Source organism: Macrosteles quadrilineatus, unplaced genomic scaffold (genome assembly GCF_028750875.1).
Source record: "Macrosteles quadrilineatus isolate MER2022 unplaced genomic scaffold, UCM_ALF_1.0 Scaffold_6__1_contigs__length_79288215, whole genome shotgun sequence".
Classification (NCBI taxonomy): Eukaryota; Metazoa; Arthropoda; class Insecta; order Hemiptera; family Cicadellidae; genus Macrosteles; species Macrosteles quadrilineatus.
In genome coordinates, this window is record NW_026542599.1 from 46,800,439 (window position 1) to 46,812,733 (window position 12,295).

A 12,295-nucleotide genomic window follows, 5' to 3' on the forward strand; every position below is an offset into this window, starting at 1 on the left:
GGACAACAAAACGAAAAAGTAAATGGGTCCCGGGTCCAGGACTTACCATAAGACCTATGGTCAAGGTTATGCCCTAGGCCTATATGGGAAATTTACTAAAACTGAACAAATATTTTCTCTCCTCTTGAAACACGTACTGACTGAAATAAACTTGTATCGTATGCTCATGTAAATGATGGCACACAAAAGGAAGAAATAACAATGTCAGACTTGACATATGTCATGCATCACTTCAAAGCAGGTTCAACAGTTCAGAGGGCAATCAATTCAACTGTGAAATCAAAGAAATTCATTGATTCTTTCGCTTACTTCATTGTTAAGAGAGTACATCAGTGAATACAACTTATTCTAAGCACTTAAGCATATGAAAACCAATTTGGGCAAAAAATTTCCATTTGCCAGATTGAATTTACTCTAAGATACCTCCTAAAAAAGATCACGTTCATTCGCCATTTAAATAGCAGTACTTAGGTTTGCTACAAAAGGGAGGGTAAAATAGGTTTTTTTTATGTTAATAGTTTAGTATGAAATAAATACATTTTCCAAATTTGATCAAAATATGTTCATATACAAGCAAAATACAACAGTTTACTTATTCTCCATAAAATCAACATAAGAATTTTTAATTTTATTTTTTTTCAAATTTCTCTTTAATTATTAGGCGCATAATAAAGCATCAATATACTAAATCATTTGTTTTTTTTAAGCTCTACAAAATGGTTTGGAAAGAAAAATGTTTTTAGGGTCATAATGGGGAAAGCCAATTTTTACACAATAAAACCCCCCAAAACCCCCGTTCCCATAGGCCAATCATGCTGGTTTGCAAACTCGTCTAAATAAATGTAAGTGTACACGTAATACCAAATTTCATCAAAATCGGAACATTTTTGCTCGAGTTATCGTGCTAACGGACACATATATATAAATATATATAAAATATGTATATACATTATATGGATCTGAATGGATGGTGTTTTTGGCCTCTAGGAACCTCGAAACAAAAAGTAAATCGGTCCCAGGTCCAGGTCATACCATGAGTACTATGGAAATAGCTTATTCCCTATATAGGATATTCGCTAAAAAACTATATTGTTCGATTCAAAAACCCACAGCTGAAAAACGTACATTAGGCAGAAAGGTGGGAAATAAACTGTGAATACAACGCGGATATAAAGCCTGATAACGCATTACAGCTACCCCCATAACTGTTTATCACAAGGGTAAAAGGAACAGGGTTATATTTCTTAGGTAAGCCGGAATGGGGATAAAAGAGGGTGTCTTAAGAGCAAGAGGGCAGAGCTTTGAAGCATCAACTTGGAAGTAGAATCATACGAGAGCATCATCCTACCTCGGGCGGCAATCTCCACTGCATCATCTAGCCGTCCCCCCCTCCAGCCTCCCAACACAAAATATCAACCCTTTAACGCAAGACCTGATGCAAAGTGCTATTTGTACATCAATCTCACTCTGCTATCCCAAGCCAAAGGATCTTGTCAGGTATTTACAAATGCTAGCATTTTTATGTATAATGTATCCAATAGTCAATGGTATAATACAGTAGTCACCTAACTGTTTTGGGGTTATATAAGCCCAAAAAGTATGTAGCTGTGTAATGTAATGCAAGCCTTCTTTTAAACAAAATGATTTAACAGCCTTTTTTCTTGTGGTCCAAATTTAAATCGTACAAAATACCATTTTAACCAAACCGGATTGATCTCAAATCTCAGACCACTTATGTAAATCCTATAACCAAATTCCAGCCATAAAAAAAGAGTAACGCTACTTTAAACAAAAAATCGCTTTAAGTACAGTATTAGGAGTGTGCGTGAAAACAATACACACAACAATTCTGATTTAGAAAATGTCTTTAATCGCCTGACTGAAAATTAATTTGTTCTCCTTTATTATTAATTTTTTTATCAACTCTTTAGACTGGAAACATTAGAATGTTTCACTATCCTCAAAAGTTTAAAATTGACGATTAATTTGATCCCCTTCACTATTTGATTGAAGATTGTTGTACAACGTCCTCCACTAAGACTGTAACTAAAACTGTATCATCCCTACATTATTTCAAGTCCCGACCAGGAACTTGTATTAAAAATTCATAATTCCTACAGAGTGATTGGCGAGCAAAAATTAATCCGAGGTGCAGATGGAGAGAAGAGGCTGATGGGGGAGGGGGTAAGTCTGCCGGAACAACGCTACTGATTGGATTACGCTAAGACAGATGTTCATTGTATTCTTCCTTAGCTAGAAATACTTTCTCTGCTCCTTCACCCCAATCCGCTTTGATAAAGTATCTAGTGACCTAGCTAGGGGTGATATATTTCCTAACCCTAAATACAAACGTTCTTAGTCAACTTCCCATGTGCTGTAGTTCTTAATTATATGAGTAAAAATTATTGAGAAGAAAAACTCCGTTGTAAATCGTTCCAAAGATAACAATTTTAGGTATTTGATAAAAATTAAAAAATCATTGGTCTATTGCATTTTTCTACATCCTGTATACGAGAGGGAAGCAAAATATGTTGAAAAATGTGCCATTTTATAAGCTTTCCAACCAAGTGCTATACTATTGAGATTTATATCTGATAATGTTCATTTTATTGGTTAGAAGACTCCAAAACACAGTGCATTTAAAATATTAAACATAGATAGTACGCATGAATTCAGCATAGTCCAGTCATTTTAGGTAAAAATACCCATCTACCTCAGGGAAACAATTCCCTAAGTGCTTCCCTATCTTCGCACATGTGTAGTACTAGTACCCAGTAATACCTATCCTAAAATACCCCCGCCGCAGCAAACCATTGTTAAAAGCAAACCTGCAGCCTAAGCGAATACCCATTTGCCTGATTTGATTTTAAATTGAATCTATTTAAATTACATATAAATAAAAAACGTTTTTAAAACAAAACGTTTTTAAATGCACTAAAAAGTAGAAAATAATTTATAAATATGTGGAGAGTATAAATACTTGTAAGATTTAAAACGAAAAACGTGGGGTGCATGCAATAGATGATTTACAATTACCTTCACCTATTGAACTAGGCCTAATGTATTATTATCAATTGCATGCACCCCACGTTTTTCGTTTTAAATCTTACAAGTATTTATACTCTCCACATATTTATAAATTATTTTCTACTTAGTGCATTTAAAAACGTTTTGTTTTAAAAAAGTTTTTTATTTATATGTAAATTATTTTCTACTTTTTAGTATTTAATAATGTGTGTGGATGTTAAATCTATTTCATACATCTATATCAGATTAGGACAGAGAGAGGCATGTGGGAAATTTAAGGTTTATTTGAGTTTCTTTTCATATAATTATGTATTAGATTGAATGTATGGCCTACCTACTAACTATAAATATATCAACCTATTTAATTTATTGTTTACTTTATAGAATACTAAATAAATAACAAATGACATTATTAACAAACACCTTTATATTTGCAATCAGATTGTTTATCTTTATTTTAAAATGTTTGTTTGTATAAAGAATCTCTTGGGAGCAGAACCTGTACCTCTTAACCACTGCTTTTTGAACTGTCAAATTTAAGTATTTACAGCTGACTTAAATGATTGATATATTTACAATATTTCAAAATGTAAACATGGAAAATTTGGAAGCCAGTGGGGCGTAGCCCAAGGGAATTATGAAAAATGAAATGCTATAATATTGCATTGTCATCCACTTGTGAGCTATGTTTCAATTTTCAAGTCTCTAGCTCATCAAGAACTTCGTTTAAAATTGATATCAAAATTTGTAGGAAAGTGAGCTAATAAAAAACAAGCTCATGGGGCGTAGCCCAAGGGAAATATGAAAATTAAATGATATAATATTGCATTGTTATCCATTTGTGAGCTATGTTTCAAGTTTCAAGTCTCTGGCTCATCGGGAAGTATCAAAATCTTCAAGAAAACGAGTTAATAAAAACAAGTCCGTGGGGCGTAGCCCAAGGGAAATATGAAAATTAAATTATATAATATTGCATTGTCTTCCATTTGTGAGCTATGTTTCAAGTTTCAAGTCTCTAGCTCATCGGGAAGTTAGTACATAATTAATTAATTTGTATAAAATTGATTGCAAAATTTGTACCGGACAAGAAAGCGAGCTAATAAAAACGTTTTAATAACATAAGGTTTAATGAGTACCTAAGTTTGCTGCTACAGGTTTGCTGCGGTGGGGGTATTTTACGATAGCTATGTATATTTTTAATGTATACATTTCATATCTTAAATTTACTGTTAAGGGATATTTCACGTAGCAGGGCCACTACAATGTAATATTTGTAAAAAAAATTAAGCTGACAAAAATCAAACAAAATTGATATTTGTAATATTAATTTCAATTTTTTCTCAATAACTGTTAGATATGGCAAATATGGTAGGGACTAAAATATATATTTTTGTGTGTTTTTACTTTTGTTTGAGGGTCAATCCATATCAAGTGATCCAATAAAAACTAATTTGGTTGCTAGACAATTTTTAATTTAATTTTATTTTGTATTTATTGTTCCCTCATGTTTTGGAAGCTCAAAAATTATTTTGTTAAATTTTTATCCCTTCCCATTTTTTTGTAGCAGCTAATTTTGAGTTTGCAGCCATTAACGTAAACGAACATATCTTTTTACCTACTTATGTTACAAATATGCAACCAAATTCACTTTGTTCAACATTTTCCCATCTTTATTTCTGTTTATTGTATCATAATCAGCCTAATTTGTAACTATATGGGTGAAAACAAATTTAAAAAACAAGCAATGCAAACACTATTGGAGTGTTTACATTAGTGTTAAAAAATTGAAATTAAAGCAGTTTTCTGGTGACTTATTTCCCCCCAACATAACAAAATCCAATTAACCATCCAAATTAACAACTTATAGCTCCAAGAAGTAACACAACTATCACCAGTTTCATTAAAATCGGTAAGGTACAACTAGTAAATATAGAATAATTTTTTGGGAGGGAAAGCGCTATCAATAATGATGTACTTTTAATTATGACACATTGGGACCTCTTTTCTTTTATTGCCCTTTAGCCTGGAAAACATCCAAATGCTTCATTATCTTATTTTTTTAAAGTCCCACCCAATTCACTGTAAAATACTATTTTCAAAATTCCTTCTTATGAAAACGCCGATGTACAAAACACGAAAACGAGGTGGTAATATTTTTATGGACAGATGCGGAGAATATGAATAAAATATGGAGTAGCAATACACCGCCTCACCGCTGCTGGCGTTTAGTTCCCAGTTTCCTTATGCAAAACATACATAAGGAAAATGCAAAACGGTGGACGGTCCATACACAATTATTCATTTCACGTTATTATTAATGAATTCATCGACAAAATACTTATTTTCAAAGAGGTCGAGTGACATACAGTATCTTAGGGTTTTCTGCTTTGTTATGAAATTAATTAAAATCAACCTGCTTAATTTTACGGACATTTATTTGCCCTGAAATACATACATGATAATTATATTTGTCTTTAAGTGTTTCAAACCCGTTAGATAATATATCTTACATGACTCTGTAAAACCCCATGTCATTTTAAACCTTTAAAGGGTTAGGTTAGGTTAGGTTTTGTAGACCTAATAGAAAATAGAAAATAAATTTAATTTGTGCAAAATTTTTTTTTCAGATTTTTAAGTGACATATTTCAAAAGGCTAAATAGTTATAAATAAATTATTTAAATAATCAACTAAATTGCATTAAACAAACGGGAAAGAATGATGGTTCCGAATTTTCTGCTGAACATTGTAAGTTTTAAAATTGGAACAATACTGTATGTATATAAATAGATTTGTATAAATTTGCATCTGAACTGTGTGAATAAAATTTGAAAATTTCCAAAATTATCCAGTCACAACAAATATTCCATTTCCTGGATTAACATCCTACCATTTAAGTACCAAAGTGCATAATCATATTTTATTTCCATGTTCAGTGCAAGTTCCATGTAAACAAATATTCTAAAACAATGGCAACATTTTAAAAATAACTGGATTCCAACCTGGTTACAAAAGCAACAGAAAACAGATCGATGGAAAACATCAAACATCTAAAAGGACAGAAACAATGTATAGATACAAATCAATATATCTCATACAATGCAACTAAGGCGACAAATAAAAAAACTATGTTTGGTACACCAATAATGTAATTCTCTCAAAGATTCAAGGATCATAATTCCACCAAACAAAATAACCAAACGTCATTGTTGCACATTATCTTCAAAGTAATATGTCACAAAAACGATTTTGAAAAATTACCAAGTGTTTATGAAACGATGTATTAAATAAAAGAGAGGTATTCGGACAAGATTACCTATCATCTGTTTTGTGATTAAGAAAAAAAAATTGGAAATAAGAACCGCCAGTCAGCTGATACTGTGACGTCACTCTCCCGTGTTCCCCACTAGGCCCACAAATCCATCGATGTAGAGTATTATCATTGACTACATATATACCCAGGGCTAGTATATATTTAGCCCTGATATAACCTTTATACATCAATGGTTTTATCTAATCGTGCCCGTGCGTACGCAAACACGTGTAAATTCTTGCAATTTCAAAAACTTTCTGTTTATACATTAGACACCATCCGGCAAGTACTGGTAAGTAAGATCTTATCCATAGTAAAAATATTAAAGGTGTCATGGCTGATAAATAAAATAAAATAGTTAGGGTCAGTAAAACTATCCCAGTTTATCCCCCAGTCTTCCGAAGTATCCCGTTTACCGGATAAAATCTCGCAAAAACTCCACTGGGTGCGTGATGACGATTTGTTTTCATGCTCGCCGCTCCCGCGGTCACACGACACGGCAATCACTTGTTTAATGCAGTATTATTTGTGACGTGCAGTTCGCGTGGTGCGACACAGTCAGTGAACTCGCATTTACGTAGTTTTGGCGTTATCGTGATTTATTGCAATAACAAAGAGACTGCAAAACTGAGTGTTGCAAAATAGTTTACAATTAATTCGTAAATGAGTTGCACCGTTGCTATATAAATGTTAGATTTCGTTCAATTAATACGGTGTAGCCGTATTTCGTTAAAAAATAAAAACACATTCTTGATGAAATAATATAATAGGCTACTAGGGGCATAAAGGGAAGCTCAAAATGTAAAACAACTTATCTTAATATTTAAACAAACTAAGAATTTAATTATTTATTTGTCAAGATGGATATGCATAGGTACTCCATATCTTTGTCTAAAAAAGTCTCTCCGTTTGCTTTGGTTGATGTTATCTATATACAGTGTGTAAATTAAGTCTTTAAACAAATCTGTATTTTTAAAACAGAAATAGATAGAACTATTCTGTTTGTATCATTGATTCTTAACATAGGTTTAACAATTTTTAACAACAACAACAAATGTAAACCCCCCTAACAGAGTGGGGATAGGGGGTGACTTATTTTATTTAAATAGCAACCCCTATTGAGCGACCCCTCATTTTGAAGGGCTTGTCAAAAGAAACACAATGACGCAATCCATAGGTGAATATCTCACCCCTAGCCAAAATGGCAGGTATTCCAAAATGGGTGCTTTTTCACATAAATCAAATTTTGGAATACCCACCATTTAGGCTAAGGATGTAATATCTACCTCGGGTTTGCGTCATTGTATTTCTTTTGACAAATCCTTCAAAACGAGGGGTCACTCAATAGGGGCTGCTATTCGAAAAAAATAAGTCACCCCCTGACCCCCCACTCTGTTAGGGGGGTTAAAAATGTTTGTTATGTAAAAAGCTACAGCCCTTGTTAACAATCAACACCACAAACGTAATATTTTTAAGCCAATATTGTTGACAGGAAAATCTTTGGTTGGTTTTTGGTTCTCCCATCATTCTACAACATCCCAGTCACCCACAATTTTGACACAAAGAATCGCCTTACGTAATTAATATATAGATGTCTAATTTCCCAAGAGGATGGATATTGAACGGATACCAAGTCAAAAAATAAGAATAAATACGGATGATACGTATCAGCGTGTTTTTATATTTTTGTTTTGCAACTAGCATCCTGAGATAAGAGTTGGATGAAGACTAAGGAGTGGTTTGATAAGTGTCCTAAAAATCGGTTAACGTAGGTACCAAGAGAATTACGTCTCGGGTTACGGCGGGAGAGTTTCGGACGGATGGTGAGTCTTATTCAACAATAAATCAATCAAGGTCCAATAAGAGAGAGAACTGTAGCGGTAGGACAAGACGGCGTATAAAATAACAATAAGACTAAGTGACGGTTCAATTGATTATATTTTTCAACGACAGATTTATCAACGTTCGATAATTACGTTCGCAGAACAAGGCTGCGTATAAAATAACAATACTTCGTGTCTACTGATGAGTCTTTTTCTCCCCTAACTGATCAACGGCCGATAAACTATCTTATTGGGGTTATAAAAAGCCTTGATGTATAAGTGTATAACGTACGACAACGTTCAGTCAATTGATTAGACTTCTTCGTCATTGAATTGATCAATGACTGCGTATAACGGTAAAAAGACGAAGCTGTATGGAGTAGTGAACAATCGTAATACACTGGTAAAACAATTTATAATGTTGGAGAAGATCGATAAGAAACGTCACTAATTGCCTTCATAACCAATAAAATAGTTTGACTGCAGAAACATGAGATGGTACAATGTTAATTGAAATTGCAAATACAGATTATAATAATTCAACCATTCAACCCGTTAGGACGATTTATTAGAAAATAAAATAAAATGGTACTATTTCCGGAAGAAGAGTCAAACCTGCACTGATATGACAAGATGGGCGTATTGAACGATGGATATTATTGATAAGAGTATGCGAAGTGATAAATTTTCACAGCTGATAACACAACTGATAAGTCCGCCTCCTTTGAATTGTTACATTTCCGAACAGAACTGAACCGATACTGATAAGACAAAACGTGGGCTTTGAACAATGCAGGTAATTAATGCAAACTAGTGTACATGTTGCTCGAATTCGAGCAATTGCAAAGAATTACAGGGGTTATTTCAAAACGAATAACAGTCATTTACAATAAGTTTAAGAGAGTCAACTCAAAGATTACCATTGTGTAACTCATGGAGATACTCACGATGTATATAACAGTAATCAACATTTCCTGTAAATATTGTATCATATTTCATAACCTGGTATTGCTTTTTAATGTTTTCTTCAAACATTTCCTGACTTACAGCGTATAAGGTTGTCCATGTTTATCTTCGTTATTGATAAACCTAAAGTATTCCGGCCGGTTTTCTTCTTCTCAAAATACCTCGCTGTACAGGCAACACAGGTCATTGATAGAGGACCAATTGAGAACGAAAAGTCGTTTTGGGGCAGTGTTAGGGCGCATTTGTAACCTAAAGTTGAGATTGTCCAAGGTCAGGTGCTGACTGTGATGAGTTATGCCTATTACGCGCCACTGTTTTGTAGATGCGGTCGTTATCACGATTACGCCTCCTTATGTTTCGTTGTCATCGGCTCGGAGGCATTTAAAAGAAAAAACAACAAATAAACAAATTATAGCCACACAGAACAACGATAAATGCGCAAATTAAAGTTACAATCATGCTAACACGATCCGTCTGGGGGGCTATGTTTACACAAAAACTCAAATAGTAAATAAATGTACTCAATGCGTTTCATTGAATTGACAAATAAATAACAGCAATTAAATTATACATCTGATCAAAATGTAAATAATTATGTTCTTCATAAGGATAACATAGGAACTTTCAAAGCCACTGGGGCAGAGCCCAAGGGACTTTTTCAAAAATGTAAGCCCAGTTTGCAAATCTACGCGACACGCTCTTTCCAATGAGACGTCAATGGATAAAATCGGTTAAGAAATGGTGGAGGAGTTTAACCGACAAAGTTTCATGTAGCGTATTAATTATATAGATACTGTAAACGAAGTGTTGAGCGATTTCACAAGTGATAAGACGAGCTCCAAACGTGTACCATACTAGAAAGACAATTTGTAGGTTACTTTAATGAACAGAATAATGGGGTTGTACAAATTGATAAGCAATTAATTACAGCTTAGAAGCAAAATAATGTAACCGTACTGATAAGGCGTCTGAGCAATGCACGAAATTTATAAGAGTATACAAAATTATATGCAATTACAGAACCGATAACAGCTGACAACACTTCCCATGCCAGAACTGTTCCGTCACTGATAAGGCAAAACATAGTTTGAACAAAGCACGGAATATATACGAGTAGGCCTAGACGAAGTGGAAGCAATTTTATACCCTAACTGATAATGAGGACTTCTTGATCATCATACTTCTGATAACAGAATCGAACAGTGCAGTAAGAACGAGGCTGAGGGTTTGAAAACAAATTGATAAGAGTATACAAATTGATAAGCATTTACACAACCAATAAGACTTCTTAAAATTATCACACTTTTGATAACAGAGCCTGTTTTGATAAGGACAGGCTCGAAGGAGGGGGTTTCGAACAATGCACGGAATTGATAAGACGAACTGATAAGCAATCGCACAACTGAAGACTCACCAGCGGGTGGCGATCAGTTGACGTTGGTACAGAAGCAGCACCGATGTGGTCGCAACAGCAGGGAGGGACGACGACGATACGTCTTGTCGCGGTACATCACTCAATATGGCCGCCACCGCCACCGCCACCGCCTGCCGCCTCCGTTGCCACCACGGAGACCGACCGATACCTGACGAGTACTTGAGCAACAGTCGGTGGGTCGATCTGTTCGCGAACTCGATATCAAAATTGCACGTCATAAGTCGTTTGCAAATAATACACAGGTGAAATTGTCAATTTACTGAATTTAAGCTGAGAATTGAGGTATAAAGCCTGCGTTTGGGCTTAACTAAATTGTCAAAGGGAGCTGACAAGACAAGTATCTCTAAAATTATAAGCTGGTAAATAGCAACGAAGTCAGGGATGTGAAAAATCCCCACGGCGAATGACCTTTGAACCCACGATTGCAAACCATTCCGAGAATCGCCACGCGCACATTGTACCTAAAACTTAACTTCAATCACAAAGAAACATGAAGGTTTTAGCCTAATCTTCACATCACCTCCTTCCAATGAACACAACTGACAGCTAAATAGGTACTGAATCGTTAAAATTGTCTAAAACTGTCTTAAATCAACCAATCTTTAAATTCTTAAAGACAGCTATGCTTAATGCACGTTTGGGTTCATTTAATCTAAATATGAACGCAGAGTGGAGAACATGAAAGCGTTTGTCATTAGCAAATTGACACTAAAATACTAAGCAATACGAATCGCCGAATCGCACTATTTGACTTAATCTCGAAGTACTGAAGGTTGCGATGTATCGATAGTCCGTATCGAACCTGCGCGCTCGCGTCTCGGACTGCAATCAATTACTCCCGCCACACTCAGGTAGGGTGTTTGGTGTTTACCCCCCCCCCCTTCTCCTCATACGCCACCGTGACAAAACTGAATCACGTCCAGCGAGCCCATAAATATCTCATCTCAGCTCATCACCAATCACACAACGCAGACGGCGATGACCCTTTCACACTGTAGAGTAGTCGGTGACTAATCGACTACGTGCGCTCATTTTTTCACTGTATAGTTTTTTAATCACTACTACTACTACTACTACTACTGCGATCGATTAGTTAACACGCTATATTGGATCCGTTGGGTAGTTCGTGTCATTTATGTTATACTCATATAACTATTTATTGATCACCACAGGGTGTCTAGTTTATTTCCATTATCAAATTCAAGACTAATTCCAGACTTTTCAAGACTAATTCCAGATTTTTCAAGACTAGTTTTTTCAACAATAAGTGGGTGTTGATACCAAAATGATTCTCGATTCTTGATACCGATACCAATTTTTATAGCTTAACCAAATTCTCTAAATAATACTACACCAACCCCTGTCTTTGTCATAAAGTAGTACCTATTATAATAATGTGGTGTTTTAAAGTAAAGAAATAATGCAGCAATAAAAAATTCTAACTAGCAAATTTGGTTTTTTTGATCATGAAATCTTCTGCATACCGTACGTTTAGACATCATCGTCGTCTCCCGCGGTCTCAGAAACGTCATCGTCATCGTCTGCGTCGCGGCAAAATCATGAACATTTCCCGCGGCTGTTTCGACATCACCGCCATCTCCCGCGGTCACGGAAACGTCATCGTCATCTCCCGCGGTCACGGAAACTTCACCGTCGTCGTCCGCGATCGCGACAAAATCATGAACATTTCCCGCGGCCGAGCAGATATCATCGTCGTCTCCCGCGGTCACGGA

General features: G+C 35.1%; 1 protein-coding gene across 8 annotated transcripts in view; it reads right to left on the bottom strand.

Annotated features, from left to right (window-relative positions):
- Positions 1-12,295, bottom strand: part of LOC128996290 (multiple PDZ domain protein-like) — a 395,615-nt gene that overhangs the window by 347,325 nt on the left and 35,995 nt on the right. The window contains exon 1 of one of the 8 annotated variants that reach the window (XM_054421515.1): positions 10,542-10,653. The exons of the other annotated variants lie outside the window; for them this stretch is intronic. The gene's annotated coding sequence lies outside the window, so the exon portion shown is untranslated. Of the gene's footprint in view, positions 1-10,541; positions 10,654-12,295 lie in introns of those variants that run through there. 8 annotated transcript variants of the gene reach the window in all.